The 19,460-nt window shown below is 38.1% G+C and overlaps 1 pseudogene; it reads left to right on the top strand.

Moving 5' to 3' along the window:
* The window catches only part of LOC150032796 (uncharacterized), a 53,790-nt pseudogene extending 39,680 nt beyond the window's left edge, over positions 1-14,110 (top strand).
* The last annotated feature ends 5,350 nt before the right edge of the window (positions 14,111-19,460 follow it).

The following is a 19,460-nucleotide window of genomic DNA, read 5'->3' as shown; positions in this document are numbered from 1 at the left end:
CTATTGGATGCAGCCCACTTTGTAGTTGTTACAAGTAGTTGTAAAGTGCTACAAACGATGTGATCCTAATTTGTACATGTTATGACATGAGGAGTGGGGGCGTCCTGGGTTTGTACAAGATCGGACCACGAAATTAGTCACTCTTACTTTATAACGTTGTTTATTATGTAATACTGACTATTTCAAAGTGACGACCTAGGTAACTTGACCTTAATCCTAAGTTAACTATGAACTCTTGTTTATTCGAGATTATCTTTAGATTTGCATAGGTGAGGGTTGGCTTAACAGCGCCGGCTCAATAAACCTCTATTTCAGGGGCAAGAATGGGTAGATAGCTGAGAACATAGGGTACAAAATGGAATTTATTCCTACCCGCTTTCAAGGATAATAGAGAGGTTGTTCCCTTAAGTGCTGACTCCAGGTCTTATACAAGGGGCCCCACCCTCTCATTGGCTCAAGAGGAACTTGGTTTGCCAATCAGATCACAAACCAATTGTTCATTAGACGATTAGTGGGATTTAAGGAGCAAGAAGTAATCTCAGGGGTAAAACAGACATTTGACCTAGCCGATATTACGAACAACCTGTGACGGGTTAACTTACTAATCATGGTTATATCGAGTGTACATAATATATCTACAGTGAGAGGAGTGCAACTATGAGCTTTAGTGAAGTGACCCATTAGTTAACGAATGAGGGTTAATTTAGTGTAAACAGTTTAACCAATTACTCTCGGATCATTGGAGCCCATGATTTGTAGGTCCACGAGGTCCCCCTACTAGCTCGTAAATGGATTAGCCTTAAAGTAGCGTGATAAGTTAATTTGAAACGTTCAAATTAGAACTAAGAGAATTAGTAATTATATGTGTTATAATTACCCATTTAATTTTGGATAAACGGAATTGGAGAATCAATTAATATTTAAATATTATTTAAATACTAAATTCATGAATAGGGATTCATGATGGTGGAATTTGTGTAAAATTAATTTAATATTTGATATTAAATTAATTAGAATTAATTAAATTAATTAATTAATTAATTATTGTTAATTTTATTAGAAAAATAATTAATGAATTAATTTTGTAAAATTAATAAAAATTTCAATTTTAAAAACAAAATTTATTTTGAAAATCAATTTGAAAAATCATTAAATTGAAAAACACGAAATTGAAAAAAAGAGAACTCCACTTTTATAACCATATAGCTCACTCATTTCCCACCTTCTTCTTGAATTAATCTCCAAGCATGAGCTACTCCTCATGCAGCTATCTACTTTGCATGATCGTCTTGCAATAAATAGAGGAGATTGTGCTGAGAATCGAGCGTGCAAAAACTGAGATACTTGTTGAGTTTTGCTGAAAACTTGAGAGGTTGAAGAAGGTGTTCTTCAAGTTGCATCAGTGGGTTCTTCTCCAAGTTCCCTTCATTCAAGCTTATTTTAAGTCCCACAACTCAATCTAAGGCTCCAAGAGAATAGTAGGGAAGGCATTGAGGTGGTTCACAAGAAGATTTGGAGAAGATTTACAGCTGAATTCGAGTTTTAAGTGGTTCTACAAAGGTAAGTCTTGAAACCCTCTTATTATTATATGAGCATGCTTTATTTATAGCTAAAATTAATGAATTAGAATGTTTATTGATCCTTGTTGCTTCCGCTGCATGCTAATATACTCTAATATGCAGTCCACCTTGTATATTGATACAAATGATGTGATCTCGAAATCGTTCAAGTGGAGACATGTGAGTGGGGGTGTTCTATGCAAAAGATGTTTGCATAAGACATGACCATGAAATAATCACTTTTTCTTTATAACGTCGTTTATTGTTAAAAAAACTGATTATTTCAAACTAGATGACCTTAAGTAACTCGATCTCAATCTTGAGCTAACTATGAACTCCTGTTTATTCGAGATTATCCTTGGATTTGCATAGGTGAGGGTTGGCTTAACAGGGCGAGCTCAATAAGCCCCTCATTTTAGGGATAATAGAGGATAGATAGCTGGGGACATAGTCCTGCAAGATGGAATTCAAACCTGCCTGCTTTAGGGTAGTAGATAGGTTATTCCCTTAAATACCAACTCCTATCTTGAACAAAGGGGCCTGCCCTCTCCGTGGCTGAGAGGGACTCGGTTTATTGGTAGGACCATAAACAAATTGTTTATTAGTGAATCAGTGGAGACTTAAGGAGCAAGATTATTACAGGGGTAAAATGGTAACTTTGATCTAGATGTAAATACGAACGACCTGTGAAGAATTGACTTACTAATTATGGTTAAATCAAGTGGATCATGACTTTGAAGAGGATTTATAAAGATATTGTCTTCAAAAGGTTAGTATGACTAAAAATCTTAATCCCTCTTCATTTTATTTATTATAGCACGTTGTAATTTTTGTTAAAATGCATAATGTCGATCTTTGTATTGCTAATATTATGTGAAACTAAAAATTGGGACTGATCCCCACTTTCGCATCTGACCTCACAGTTCTTCAATATAGGCTCACTAAGATATATGCTCGAGCTTTTTCGCTTGCCCAAACCCATCATTCGTATGCCTCCCGAACACTTTGGGTGGCATTGGCTGGTGGGACTTGAGGACATTCCTCAACCAGGACAAAACGTAGGTCATTGATGATTAGAACTTTATTGATTGTTTTTTTCCAAGTGTTGGGTTGTGTTTCCTAAAACTCGCAGTTTGTAATGTTAAACATATTCTATTATCAATAAAGAGGATATTGACGTTTATTCAATAAAACTGTTATTGAATATGTGAATTGCACTTGTAAAGTCTAAATCCAATAAACTAAAGATCCATGACTATTATTTGAATATTTGAACTTTATATGGAGACATAAGAGTGGATCAAGTTCAGTAAATAGCTAAAACGGTCTATAGTATATAAATAAGGTTCGGAACCTTATTCTTGTAACACTATCGAATGCGACCCACTTTGTAGTTGTTACAATTGGTTGTAAAGTGCTACAAACGAAGTGATCCTGATTCATTCATGTATTGACATGAGAAATGGGGGCATCCTATACAATGAGTTTGCATAAGATCGGACCAAGAATTAAGTCACTCTTACTTTATAACGTTGTTTACTTTTTAAGACTGACTATTTCAAAGCGATGGCTTAGGTAACTTGATCTTAATCCTCAGCTAACTATGAACTCCTGTTTATTCGGGACTATCCTTAGATTTGCATGGGTGCGAGTTGGCTCAACAATGCCGACTCAATAACCCTCCCATTTCAAAGGTAAGACTCAGTAGATAACTGGGGACATAGGGTGCAAGACGGAATTCATTCCTACTCGCTTTTAAGAACAGTAGAGAGGTTGTTCTCTTAAGTGCTGACTCTGAGTCTTGAACAAGAGGCCCACTCTCTCATTGGCCTGAGAGGGACTCAGTTTAGTGATTGGATCACAAACCAATTGTTCATGAGAGAATCAATGGGATTGAAGGAGCAAGATGTAATCTCAGGGGTAAAACAACTTTTGACCCAACCGTTATTACAAACAATCTGTGAAGGGTTAATTATTGATCATAGTTATATCGAGTGGACATAATATATCTACAGTGAGGGGAGTGCAATTACTGAGCTTTTGTGGAGTGACCCGGTAGTTAACGAAAGGAATTAGGTTAAAGAGTTTAGTCGGTTAATTGCGGATCGTTGGAGCTCATGATCTGTAGGTCCATGAGGTCCCTTTACTTGCTCATATCAAAGTAAACCTTAGAATAATGTGACGAACGAATTTGAAGTGTTATTCGATTTTTGAAGCAAAGCGATAAATATATACGATATATTTAACCTAATGTTTAATTGTTAATGAAACATAAAGAGAAAGAAAATAGGAGATATTTAAATAAGATTTAAATATCAAGATTATGAATAGTGATTCATATTCATTGGGATTCTGGCTGGATTTAATATTAAATTAAATTAATTAAATTTTTTAATTAATTATTTAATATTAATTTAATTTTAAAATTGATTATTATAATTAATTTTGAAATTAAATGAAATTGGTCGAAATTGCATTAAAAGTCAAATTGTTGACTTTGACTTGAAAGTCAAAAAGTCAAATTTTTTTACTTTGAACTTTGAGAGTCAAATTTTGACCAAGTTAGTGGAAAGATCCAACATCTGTGAGTGAGAAATGCAAACTTTTGCATGGCTAAGTGTTGTCTTCATTTGAAGACACTTGTCCCACTAAATCTCACTTTGAGTTAATGAATTTTTTAGTGTTAAATTCTCATCAAATTCAAAGTTGCATGTTTTGCATGTACTGGCCTTTAAAAGATAGAGTTTCTTGTTTTTTTAGAACTCTTGGCCAAAATGGAAATTTATGGGAATTGTGTGATAATCTCATAAATGTTTTCTTTGAAATATTTAGCTTTTTCCTCTCCAAATTAGTCACTCACCAAATCCCACCATCCCGTTCTAAGGTCAGAGAATAGTCGGAAAGATTCTCGTGGTGGTTTACGAACCGTTCGTGAGGAGATTGTAGCTGATTTGGAGAAGACTAAAGACTACGAAGGTTGTATTTCTACTTTGCCTTTATTCTTATTTTAATTACATGCTTATTTTTTAAATTAACCTAATTAGAGTACTTTAGATTCATTTTTCTTCCGCTGCGCATGTGTTCGTTCCATCATCAAGTTACGTAATCATCGCCATTTAATTTGTCAACAACAAATATATTAAGTGTAGCAGAAGTCATATTGAATATTGCTGAAACATACAATTTATTTATATTAGTTAAACAAGCATGACCCAATTTGAAAAACCAATCAATTTAGCAAAATAATTTAATGCACCCTATGTGACATCTATTTTGCAATGATGCTTCAGTGGGCAGGGTAAAAGCCACTGTAGGGTGAACCATTACCCCTTCACGAAATTGAGACTATCTCAACCATTACACCATAACAACTTCTACAATTATTAGTTACCATTGTTTGGTCCATAAAATTGTTAACTAGCTTAACATTTTTTTTATAACTGTAACCCCTTATTTTAGATTATCGATTTTTGCCCAATGACCCAACCATAGGGAAAACCGACTGGGGCAAAAACTAAAACAATCTTATCCATTTATGGAGTTTGAGTAAAAAGTCTTGCAAATGTCATCCGTTGGGGGACACAATCAAATGTGCCTCAACGCCGAGCATGAAAGTTTACTCTAAACTAATGAGAGAGACTGTGGGATGTGTTGACACACATCCCATTCCCACTTTCTATAAACACTCTCTCCATACACCTTGTTATTGACCTATACCGAAGGATCTCATACTGAGAGTTCCATGAGCGTATTCAGATCGCTCCGATCACAGTGACCGAAATATAAAAGATATACATTTAAAAAATACAATTATGCACATTAATATAATTATCGACATGCTCAGAACAAAAAGAATAACAGGGAAAGGGTTCCATACCAGTTGAAGACTCTCTTCGAACTTCTGAACCTTAACGTAGCGGATCCCTCCAATAGATCTACCAACACCCGGCAGGAACGTCGATTACAACAGCACGATCAATACGAACAAAAACACTGCAGCGGGGACGACACCACCACTAATGAACCTCGAGTATTCTCGGAGTGAAAACCCAAAGAGTGGATTTTGATGAATTTGGTAGAGGGTAGAGAATAACGAGTCGTGTAGACGATAAGCAAGTGGAAGATAATACAGTGCTATCGTATAGCAGGAATGCTTATCACATAGAGGAGCTACATGATCGTGTATGAAAAGTTGAACGATTGTTTAGAAAAAACGTATACGATCGTTCAGAGAAATCTTAAAGTAGACGATCACTTAGACGGAAGAGCTACTATCGTATAGGCTCTCGGGCGATCCTTTTCACGAATTCTTTTGGGCGGTCGAAAATAATGAAATCACCCTCCAAAATGAAAACTTCTTTTCACTTTTAACCTATCGGTTACCATAACCGACGATGCCCACTACCCACGTCCAAACGTAAAAAAAATTGGTTAATTATCATATAATTAATCAATTAATTAATAAATAAATATAATCATATTATATTTATATCCTATAGTTTGATATCACACATCTACTATAGTATTTTCTCTTCTGCTTGATATAAATTATATTTATATCTAATTTCCTCCAAAATAATGTATCTCGTACATTTAGCCAATTATATCATATATAATTAACCAATCCAGTTATATCATATATAATTGAACTTCCTTTTGTCAATTTGAACATTTCAAATTAACACAAACACTGGTTCTTGACTTTATCCAAGCTACCCAGGGGACCTAATGGACCTGTGGCTCGAAGCTCCAACGATACGTGAATAGCTGACTAAACTCTTTAGCCACGAGATCTACCATCTGTTAGCTGTCAGTGATTCCACTAAAGACTAACAGCTGAACTCTTCTTACTACAAATATATTTATGTGTTCATTGGATATAACCAATCATGAGTACGATGACCCTTCACAGATGCTCATAAGTACAATTAGGCCAATTTACCGTTTTGCCCTTGTAGTTACATCCCACTCCTTAAGTACCACTGATTCCTCTAATGAACAATAAAACATAGTCCAACTATATGTGAACACCTCTCAGGCCAAGAGAAAGTGTGTGGCGCCACATCGTTCAAGGCCCGTAATCCCCCTTAAGGGAGCCATATATCTACTTACCCGTGCCTCAGGGAAGGAGTGAATTTCATCTTGTGTAGCTGAGTTCCCAGCTCCCAAATTAGACGAATCCCCAAAATGGTAGGTTTGAATCAGCGACCTGGCCACTCACACCCATACAAATCAAAGGACCGCCATCAATGACAGAAAGTTCCCAACTCACTCAGGATTGAGGTCATGTTACCTATGGTCATCCTAGTGAAGTGAAGTCTCTGTCATGAACGGTGTTATATAACGAGACGTTAACACTTCGTGGTAGTCTTATACAAACTCTTTGTATAGGACGCCCCTGCTCGCATGTCCCCAACACAAATGATTAGGATCAGACCATGTGTGACAAGTCACAACACTTGTGACCATTCCACAAAGCGGGCCGCATCCATAGCATTACAAGGATAAGGTTTCCCTCCTTTATCCATTTACTACAGACCATTTTGGTTATCACTCAAGACATGATCCACTTGTATGTCACCACATACATGCTTGAGTCACATACAGATAACCCAGGGATTTTATGTTTATTGGTTTGTGGAAAAGCAAACAAAATAATTAACGAGCAAAATACAAGATGTGAAGTAAATATCTTATATTTGTAAGATTGTATCACACGCAACGGAAGAACAAGGATCATCTAAGCATTCAAATTCACTAATTTTGGCATAATATAAAGCATGCTTCTACAGAAAAAATGGGTTTCAAGACATACCTCTTGAAGAACTTCTTCAAAGCTCCATCTCCAGCTGCAATCTTCTCCATATCTTGTTGTAGACCACCTCTAGATCTTCCCTACTATTCTCTTGGTTCTCTAGATTGAGTTGTGGAACTCAAAACAAACTTGAATCAAGGAATGAAGGAGAAAAGCTCACTACTGCAACAAGGTTGAAGAATCATTCTTCAAACCGGTTTGTCTCTCAAAAATCTTTTAATTCCATCCTCGATTTTCACTCCAATCTTCTCATTATATTGCAGATCAACATGCAAAGAGAAGAGTTACATGTGTGCAGCTCATGCTTGGAGAAGAAAAGGCCAAAATGGTTGCTTCATGAGTGAGCTAGTTAAGTGATGGATAATGGAAATATCCATTTTTCCATTTAAATGTGTTTTTTGTTTTCTTTTTCAATTTTATCTAAAAATCAAATTTTGATTTAATAAATCTATTTGATTTTAAAAAATGAAAAATTAATTTATTAATAAATAAAACTTAATTAATTTAATATCAAATATTAAATTAATTTTAACACATATCCATCTTTATATATTTAAATCATATTTAAATATATAAATTCTCCTATATCGTATAATTTAAAAATTAAACATAATTATATCTCATATAATTATTAATTCCTTTAATTCTAATTTGAACGTTTCAAATTAACTTATCACGCTCTTCTAAAGCTAGTCCGTTGCAAGCTAGTAGGGGGACCTCGTGGACCTATAGATCATGGGCTCCAACGATCCGAGATTAATTGGCTAAACTCATTAGACCAAATTAATCTCCATTCGTTAACTGATGGGTCATTCCATTAAAGCCCATAGTTGCACTCCCCTCACTATAGATATATTATGTCCACATGATTTAACCATATTCAGCAAGTCGACCCTTCACAGGTTGTTCGTAATAACGGCTGGGTCAAATATCTGTTTTACCCCCGAGATTACGTCTTATTCCTCAAGTCCTTACTGATCCTCTAATGAATAATTGGTTTGTGATCCAATCACCAAACCAAACTCTCTCAGCCGAGTGAGAGGGTGGGGCCCCTTGTTCCAGACCTGGATTTAGTACTTGAGAGAACAATCTTTCTTCTATCCCTAAATCGGGTAGATGTGAACTTCATCTTGCAAGGCTATGTCCCCAGCTATTCATCCGGTCTTATCCCCAAAATGGTAAGCTTGTTTTGCATGTTGTTGGACTACTCTCACCATTTGCAGATCAAAGGATAATCCCGCACAAACGGGAGTTCATAGCTAGCTCAACATTAGGATTGAGTTAACCTAAGTCATCTAGATGAAATAATCAGTCTTAAACAGTAAACAACATTATAAAGTAAGAGTGACTTATTTCTTGGTCCTGATCTTACACAAACTCATTGCATAGGACGCCCCCACTCCTCATAACATGTACGAATTAGGATCACATCGTATGTAGCACTTTACAACGCTTTGTAACAACTACAGAGTAGACTGCATCCAATGGTGTTACCAGAATAAGGTACCCGACCTCATTCATGTACCATAGATCATTTTGACTATTTACTCGAACCCGATCCACTCTTATATCTCCACATAAAGTTCAAGTACTCATACAATAGTCATGGATCTTAGTTTATTGGATTTAGACTTTCATATAATTTATGAGATCAATAACAAGTATATTGATAATAGAAAATGTTTATCACTTTACAAACAATATTAACAACACAAATGTTCATACATATTGTTTAAAAACTACAGGACACGAGACTTTAGGGCATCAACCCCAACAATCTCCCACTTTTCCTAAAGAGAAGTGGGTTGTACAATAAACTTAGTACAAAACAATAAATTAGGGCATAAAAGTCCGGTACGAGAAAATCTCCCACTTGCCCTAGTCCAACCGCGAGCGATTCGGTAGACCCATGCTCCGTAGGTGACCCTCAAACACTGTAGCCGTGAGATCTTTTGTAAACGGATCAGCAACATTGTGCTCCGAAGCGATCTGCGTGACGATCACGTCCCCTCGATGCACTATCTCACTGATTAGATGATACTTCCGCTCTATGTGTTTGCCGCACCGGTGACTCCTTGGCTCTTTGTAGTTCGCCACTGCCCTACTATTATCACAATAAAGGGTAATGGGCCTACACATATCTAGAACAACTTCCAGGCCTGTCAAGAACTTCCTGAGCCAGACGACCTCCTTAGCAGCTTCGCAAGCCGTTACGTACTCCACCTCCATAGTGGAGTCAGCAATGCACCCCTGCTTAGTGCTTCGCCACACTACAGCTTCTTTGTTAAGAGTAAAGACAGACCCTGATGTGGACTTGCAAGACTTCTTATCAGTCTGAAAGTCAGAATCCGTGTATCTTATAAGGATCAAATCCCTCGAACCATACACGAGCATGTAGTCCCTCGTTCTCTGAATATACTTTAGGATGTTCTTCACTGCGGTCCAATGACCCTGGTGATAACTTGTAGAAATACAGTTATTTATGCTGCCTTATCTAGGTAATGAGGCCAAAAGAGAGTAAATATGCATCGATTGTATGAAAATTAGCTCAGAAATACCATAATTATAAATTATCGCAAATACACCCACTACATTATTAAGATGGTAGAAGAGGATATTTTTACTCTCTTTTGCAGGAAATCAAGTCACCACTTGCGATCAAAGCTCAACGAGAAACTGAACAACGCATCTCTGTCACATTGCACCCGTTAAACCACAATGAAGAGATGATTAACGCAATGACGGCGTAATGCGACAGTAAATCCCGAGATGAATTTCAACCGCATGTGGTAATAAAAACAACCCCGCATGCAAGCAACCGATCGAAAGATACAGCTGAGCGACGCAAATGTGGAGGATTGTGACACGTGTACAACTAACCGTTGTGCAGATTTGATGGTTGGATTCCATAACAGAAGGAATATTTATTCTTCCATCTTCGGAATTTTCATAACAAGAAGTGGGGTCCACAAGCCAAGAGTCAAAGCTTTGCACCTATAAATACCTCCATAGAATTCAGAGAAGATATACTTGATACGAGGGCTAATTGATGCTAGATTGTTGAGAGAAAGGCTGAACTGAGTACTGATCGGAAGAAATCCGGGAAGAAAAGAGACAAGGCCGAGAGGTGAGTCTCAGTGCAATTCTACCAAATCCCCGTCGTGAAGCTCTGTGCTTAGATCCCTGTTACCAGTTGAGCAAGCCTTAGTGGGAAGCTCATCCTTTCGCACGATCCATCCACATCGACAAGCAAATCTCCATCCAGATCGGCACTAAGACGTTGCCGCTTATTTGTATTTGTTTCAAACTCTATTCATCAACTGTATTTCTTCTTCTTAATCTCTTCATTCACAAATCATGTATCAACGCTAAGTAGTGTTATTGAATATCTCGATCAATTCCATTTCCACTTCTCTGTCTATTTCTGTTCCTCCATTAATCGTTTTCTCCATGAAGTTTTCTTAATCCCTTGGTAATTAATATGAATTAAACGAGTAACTTAATCTGTGATAAAGAGATAAATGCGTTTAGCTAAGGCATGCTAGACAACATCCTCACCTGTACGAGCAGAAGTGAAGATGCCATTCTGATCTGTCGAGACAAGGTTAGAAGAATGCGTTAACTAAAGCGAGTAGTACTTCCAGAGATGGAACCAACCTTGCGTTCATTACGTTCGTCCCTGTTTCACCACAGAGATGTGGGAACGCGACCGATCATCGAGAGGTGTACGCCAAGTGAAAAGCAGAACAGTACTTATATCTTTAACGCAATTTAGGAACTTACACTATTTATATTAATTATCTTTTCTCTTTCTGCTTCAAAGATAAGACTTACCACCGCATAACACGATCTTTGTAGATTCCTCACAGCCAGCCTTGAGCTCAGTATCTTGTATCATGAAACATGTATCTTGTATCATCTTAGCTTAGATTTACTTTATCGCAATTTATTTTTTTTATCGCATTTTTACCGCTTTATTTTACTTTATCGCATGTTTAGTTACTTGTACACAAAAATCTTTTATAAATTGAAAAACCCCTGCTCGCATATATCACAAACATAATGCAATAACCTCAAACAGTCCCTGTGTTCGACCTCGGATCACACCGAGAAACTTGCGGTGAAATTATACTTGGACTTGCATCATACAAAAAATTGCATTATAAGTTTATGGCGCTGTTGTCGGGGACTGGGTAACGGTTTATTATTTGAGTATGTTTGTGGTGTTTTGCAGGACAGATCTCTTTGTACTGGCTATTCAAGCGAAGAGCAGTTTGATGACTTACGAGTGCTGGAATGACCCAGAAATTTTAAGTAGACCCAGAGATCAAGTGTATTATTCGCGTACAAGCACATCAGGGCCGAATTAAGTGGTGAAAAAGCATGGCTAATAATAACGAGGCTCCCATAGGGAATAAAAGGGAAAATGGGCCAGCGCAAGGCTCCATATTTCTTACTACTGATCATGACGTCCCAATGAGAGACTATGCGGCGCCAGATTTCTATAACTTCTTACCAAGAATTGTAAGACAAACGGTTGAGGAGAATAAAAGCGTTGAAATAAAGCCAATTACGCTGCAGATTATTCAAAATATGGGTCAATTTGAAGGAGTACAAAGAGAAAACCCACATGTGCATTTGACGAATTTTGTAGACATGTGCAGCGCATTCTCCATGCCTGATGTGACTCAAGAAAGACTTAGGTTATATCTTTTCCCATACACACTGCGGGATGAAGCAAAGAGGTGGGCTCAGTCATTAGAGCTGAATGAGACTAAAGCATGGGAACATTTGGTTGATAGGTTCATGAATAGATTCTTCCCTCCAGCCGTCAACACAAGGAGACGGAGGGATGTGTTGAATTTTGAGCAAAAGGTTATGAAACCTTGAGCATCGCATGGGTGCAGTTTCGACAGTTAGTGAAGAGTTGTCCGCATATCGAGATTCCTGATAGTATTCTGATGGAAACCTTTCACAATGTCTTAGACCAATCAATGCAAGCAGTTGTCGATGCCTCCGCAGAAGAAGGATTAATGAATAGATCATATACGGAAGCAAAGAATATCTTGGATTGCATCTCGCGACATTCTGATGAATGGATTGATACTAGGCTTGAGGTAAGAGGTCTAGAGTAAGAAAGAGAAGAAAGTGCCGATGTGTCAACTGATACAATGAGCGCACTGGTCGATCAAATGACCACAATGACCTCACTTCTCCAGACGGTGGCTAACCAACAGAGAACTCTCTCCCACAGATCAGTACAAGTTAATGTGTTGACTCACGTGGCCGCAATGAATTGTGTTCAATGTGGAGAGGGACATCCAGTAGAAGACTGCCCATGGAATCAACAACCCGTATATTCTGTCTATGATGAATCGTTTGGCAACATCTACAACCCTTGTTGATGGGATCACAACCAGGGGGTCCATAGTTTTTATCAGAACAGTTATCGAGGGGATAGAGGCAACCCTCCGATCTTTATTACTCCGGACTGTAACCTAGGTAATTCTCAAGGTATACCACCCTGTGACCAATCGTTCTTATATGATACCTCTTGCAGCACCTTGTCTCTGGAGTCATCGTTAAAACATTACATTGAAAAGAGCGAGGCAATGAGACAATCGCATGCTGACTCCCTTAAAGAACTAGAAGAGCATATAGATTAGCTTACAAGGGAAGTAAAGAAGAAAGTGCCTGCTACGCGACACAGCAACTCAGAAGCATCGAGGCAGTGAGGTAAAGAACAATGTCACGCAGTGACATTGAGAAGTGGCAAAACAACAACCCCTATGCCATCAGTACCAGATGCGAAAACAACACAGTAGATTTGACTGTTGATGATGACTGATCAACTAATAGTGGAAAAAATACCAGTTCGGACGTAAGTTCACCTACAAAAGATGAAGCTCCTCAAGACTTGGATTCTCAATCAACGCAGCCTCCAGATAATGAAACACAACAAGAATAGGACCTCAATAAATAGCCAATGCAACAAGAAGTAAGGTGGGATCCTCCACCTTTCCCATCCAGACTGAAGAAGAAAGATGATAGTAAGCAATTTCAGAGGTTATTGGACGTTCTCCAACAGCTACACATTAACATTCCCTTAATAGAAGCACTAGAGTAGATGCCGAGTTATGTAAAATTTCTCAAGGATATCCTTGTCAATAAAAGAAAGATCGGGGAAAATGAAACAGTTGCACTAACATATGAATGCACTGCACTGTTTCAAAATAATATCCCCACTAAAATGAAGAACCCTGGGAGTTTTACATTGCCCTGCACGATAGGAGGGAAGATGGTCGGGAACGCACTATGCGATTTAGAGGCAAGCATAAATCTAATGCCCTTGTCGATTTTTAAGAAGCTGGATATCGGCAACGCAAGACCAACCACGGTCACATTACAGTTGGTCGATAGATCAATAAAGCATCCTGAGAGCAAGATAGAGGATGTACTTGTGTAAGTGGACAAGTTTATCTTTCCAGCAGATTTTGTCATATTGAATTACGAAGCTAACAGAGAATTCTCTATCATCTTGGGTCGCTCATTTCTCGCAACAGGGCGAGCCCTGATCGATGTGCAAAAAGGGGAATTGACCATCAGGGTCAATGATCAAGAAGTAAAATTCAACGTGTTCAATGCGTTGGAGTACCGAGTTGACATGGAAGACTGTCAATATATTGAGGAACTGCGGGAAGAACATTGGCACGAACCCCTGAAGAAGCTAGAGTAAGAAGATCTTGAAATTGGTGTAATATTGGAGGAGGACTACGCCGCAATTCATACTGAATCAAATTTTGAACCGCTCAAGATATCTGAACAGACATCACAACGCATTAAGCCATCTTTGGAAGAACCACCTGTGCTGGAGTTAAAGTCGTTGCCCGCGCACCTTAAGTATGCTTACTTAGGAAGTAACAACAGGTTAGCGGTTATCATTTTCGCATCACTGAGTAAGAAGAAAAAAGATGCGCTCATACAGATCCTAAGAAATAACGCAAAGGCCTTAGGATGCACCTTGGCGGACATTAGAGGAATCAATCCCTCGTATTGTATGCACAAGATTTGTCTTGAAGAAGGAAAGACAGGATGAGTAGAAAGGCAACAACGCTTGAACCCGGCTATGAGAGAGGTCGTAAAGAAGGAAATATTGAAGTGGCTGGACGCAAGAGTCATCTACCCGATATCTGATAGTAGCTGGGTGAGCTCAGTGTAGTGTGTTCCAATGAAAGGAGGGATGATAGTTGTCACTAATGACAAGAATGAATTAATCCCCACAAGAGCGACTACGGGGTGGAGAATTTGCATGGATTATCGCAAGTTAAACTTGGCCACTAAAAACGACCACTTTCCACTCTCGTTCATTGATCAGATGCTAGACAGACTTGCGGGGAATGAATTTTTCTGTTTTCTTGATGGCTATTCAGGGTACAATCAAATCGCAATTGCGCCGGAAGATCAAGATAAGACAATATTCACGTGCCCATTTGGTACGTTTTCATTCCGACGCATGCCATTTGGACACTGCAATGCACCAGGCATTTTCCAACGATGCATGATGGCAATATTTTCAAATTACTTGGAGGAGTTAGTCGAGGTATTCATGGATGATTTTTCAATCGTCAACAATAATTACGACTCTTGTTTATCTAACCTGGAAAAGGTCTTGAAGAGATGCGTGGCAACAAATCTTGTTTTGAACTGGGAAAAATGCCACTTTATGGTGGAAGAAGGAATAATTCTAGGTCACAAAATCTCTAAATAAGGATTGGAAGTTGATTAGGCAAAAATTGATGCAATTTCCAAGTTACCCCCACTAGTGAACGTCTAAACACTTAAGAGCTTTCTGGGACATGCTGGGTTTTATAGAAGATTTATTCACAACTTCTCCCAGATCGTAAGTCCCCTAAGTGCACTCCTTGAAGTTGACCGAGAATATAATTTTGATGATGCGTGCACCAAAGTATTCAACACATTGAAAGATGTGCTCATCACCGCATCTATTCTGGTGGCGCTGGACTGGACGCAACCATTTGCGTTGATGTGCGACGCTAGCGAATATGCTGTGGGCGCAGTATTAAGTCAGCGCAAGGACAAATTATTGCATCCTATATATTATGCGAGTAAAACATTGAATGATCCGTAGGAGAACTATACAACCATAGAGAAGGAAATGCTCGTAGTGGTATTTGCACTGGAAAAATTCCGACAATACTTAATCGGAAAAAACGTTGTGGTGTATACGGATCACTCTGCGATCAAGTATTTGATGACAAAGAAGGATGCAAAAACAAGGCTTATACGGTGGGTATTGGTATTGCAAGAGTTTGACCTAGAGATCAAAGACCGGAAGGGCACCGAGAACCAAGTTGCGGATCATTTGTCAAGATTGGAGAATTGCGAGGTTCAAGGTAAAGAAAAAGATATTGAAGAAAGATTCCCTGATGAGCTTCTGATGGCAGTAGGCATTAATGTTCCCTGGTATGTGGACATCGTGAATTTCATTGCTTGCGGTCAAATACCAGATGACTATACTTACCAGAAGAAGAAGAAGTTAAGGCATGATGTCAAATTTTATTTTTGGGACGACCCATTCCTATATCGACTTGGTCCTGATCATATATTACGTCGATGCATTCCTGAGCACGAAGTCAAGCACATTCTGGAGATGTGTCATGAGTCCCCTTATGGAGGACACTTTGGGGGGCAGTGGACTGCCGCAAAGGTTCTACAGTGTGGCTATTTTTGGCCAACACTGTTCAAGGATGCCCAAGCCCATGTTGTACAATGCGACAGATATCAGAGAACTGGGAATATGTCAAAGAGAAATGAAATGCCATTGACATCAATCTTAGAAGTAGAATTATTTGATGTTTGGGAAATTGACTTCATGGGCCCATTTCCACCATCAAAAGGTCATCACTATATCCTGGTCGCGGTTGATTATGTATCAAAATGGGTTGAGGCTATCGCATGTGCCAAGAATGATGCTGCCATAGTGGCAAAGTTTCTTAAGAAGAATACTTTTGCTCGATATGGGATACCACGGGCCTTAATCAGTGATGAAGGCTCTCACTTTATCAACCGCATAATTGTCAACCTGTTGACTATTTAACGTCAGCCATCGAGTTGCGACTGTTTATCACCCACAGACTAATGGACAAGTAGAGATTTCTAACTGAGAGTTCAAAACTATCTTGGAGAAGGTAGTCATTACTTCCAGGAAGGATTAATCACCCAAGCTTGAGAAAGCACTGTGGGCATACAAGACTGCCTATAAGACACCAATTGGCATGTCCCCATATGCCCTGGTCTTTGGAAAAGCTTATCATCTACCGCTCGAGTTGGAACATAAGGCGATGTGGGCATGCAAGAAGTTGAAGTTTGATTTAGCAAGTGCAGGGAAAGTCTGGAAGCTACAATTGAATCAGTTGGTCGAATGGCGAAGGGACGCCTATGAAAATGCTAAGATCTATAAGGAGAAAACCAAGAAGTGGCATGATGACCGCATAAATGACCGGACATTCACCGAAGGTCAACAGGTATTATTATTTAATGCTCGTTTGCGATTGTTCCCAGGAAAGTTGAAGTCTTGCTGGTCTGGGCCGTTCAAAATCAAGACTATCTTTCCTCACGGCGCAGTGGAACTAACAACTTTAGACAGGGACAACGTGTTTAAAGTCAATGGTCAACGGATTAAGCCGTACTATGGAGGCGACTTTGAGCGATGCATGGACACCATTGACTTGGGCAAGCAGGATTAAACCGCTTGCGGGAGAAGCGATTGCGGTAATTCTGAGAACTTCTTTCAATAAGCATCCCTATCTATGTTTACTTGTTTTCTTTACAGTTTTCTTTTACTGCTTTCTAAATCACGTTATTTACTGTTTATAGAAGTAGCATTTAATGCTTTCTGTAATTCTCTTCAATTTAATTTTTCATGTCATGTTTAATTCCTTTAATTTGTATACATTAGTAGCGTCGTTATTTAATTTTGTGAATGATTGGATGAAACATTAGACACCGCAAAGTCTTTTCGACTTGCATTTTTTATGACTTAAAACGAAAAATTAAAAAAAAATTGGTATGTAATACGATGATGGGTGCATTGTGTGTTAACAAGAGACACCTTGCGTTGAGGGGTGTGTTGCGCGCGTATGTGTTCTTTGCCCGTCCTTAGTGAAAAGGCACTATGTTGAGGTAGTATTGCGCTGGTAGAAATATTGTGCGCCCGATCCTCCAGAAATGCATTGAATTAAGGGGTATGTTGCAGGAGTGCATTCGTTGTTGCCCGTCCTCAACAAAAATGTATTTTCGTTAATAGAAGCTCGGTGTTAATTTTTAGCATGCACCCATCTGAATCAAATTCAAAAAGATAACATCTCTATTCTTTGATTCTTTATACAAGCAACAATTTTGTATTGCGTTAATTTTTAATTATTTGTATACTGTGTTAATATTCCTTACAAATGAATACATATTCACTCCTTCTTGCCTGTGCCTTTTTCTTTATCATCCATTGACAATATTTAAGATATTCTGATCTTTTATTTTTGCGTTCTTTATTGCGCTGCCATGATGTATAATATGTTTATACTTAGAAATATTTCCCATACTTTGTAAATTCTGACTAACACTTAGTTAATTCTTAGTTTAGCAGTACTTTATCTTTTATCTTTCAAAGTCCTGCTCAAACCTTCTTTTTGAAATTTTTATTCTAAGTGTTTGTCTAGTCTATCCAAACAACGCAATGAGAACCTTGCTCATCTTTAAATTTGGGGGTGGGGAAGGTCTGAGCAGATAGGATCAAGAATATGTGATCTTCAAGAAAATGCATTCATATTTTCAAAAATAATAATAATAAATAAAATAAAATAAAAAGTAAAAAATAAAAAAATAAATTTTATACAAAACTCCAATGTCAGTGCAAGAGAAAACCTAAAAAATGTTCCCAACCTGATAAAAGTTTAGTCGTGAAAGGAGCCTGTTTGTAGTTGGATGTTCGTATGGCACTCGTAAGAGCAAGCCAAAACGAAGATGGGTTTCCAAGATCAACGCAGGATGAAAATAAATAAAAAAAATAATAATAAAAGAATGCAAGAGACAACTCCTCTAAATATCATGAGTTAAAGTTGAAATTGGCACACAACCGTAGTTGGATGTTCGCATGACACCCGTGGGAACAAACCAAAACAAAGAGTGTAACCATAGCCAACAGTCTCTAATAAATGACGCAAAGTTTGACCACCGAATATAGACATATCAAGTTGTTTTGACGAAGAAGAGATAAAACATTCTATTTTAAAAAACTAGAAAAGCATCTTTGAGCAAAAATTTGTTATATAGAAGAATAAAGTAGGGCTTTGTTAAGAATTAGCAAGGATAGGAGGAAATTGCATTGTTAAGAAATGTGCCTAAGTGTAACATTCGGAGCAACCAATCAATGCAAAAATATAGGATAGGAATTGAGCATTATTGGCTTAGTAGAAAATATGCTTGAGGACAAGCATATATCTAAATTTGGGGGTGTGATAACTTGTAGAAATACAAGTTATTTATGCTGCCTTATCTAGATATTGCGGCTAAAAGAGAGTAAATATGCGTCGATTGTATGAAAATTAGCTTAGAGATACAATAATTATAAATTATCGCAAATACACCCACTAACATCATTAAGATGGTAGAAGATGATATTTCTACTCTTTTTTGCAGGAAACCAAGTCACCGCTTACGATCAAGGATCAACAAGAAACTGAACAACACATCTCTATCACATTGTGCCCGTCAAACCACAATGAAGAGACGATTAACGCAATGACGACGCAATGCGACAGTCGATCCCGAGCTGAATTTCAATCGCATGCGGTAATAAAAACAACATCGCATACAAGCAACCGATCGAAAGATGCAGCTGAGCGACGCAAATGCGGAGGATTGTGACACGTGTACAACTAACTGTTGTGCAGATTTGATGAACAGATTGCATAACAGAAGGAATATTTATTCCTCCATCTTCAGAATTTCCATAACTTGAAGTGGGGTCCACAAGCCAAAAGTCAAAGCTTTTCACCTATAAATACCCC

The sequence above is a fragment of the Benincasa hispida genome, chromosome 11 (assembly GCF_027475165.1).
Source record: "Benincasa hispida cultivar pf3 chromosome 11, pf3_genome.v1.1, whole genome shotgun sequence".
Taxonomy (NCBI): Eukaryota; Viridiplantae; Streptophyta; class Magnoliopsida; order Cucurbitales; family Cucurbitaceae; genus Benincasa; species Benincasa hispida.
This window is presented reverse-complemented; position numbering and strand designations above follow the sequence as displayed.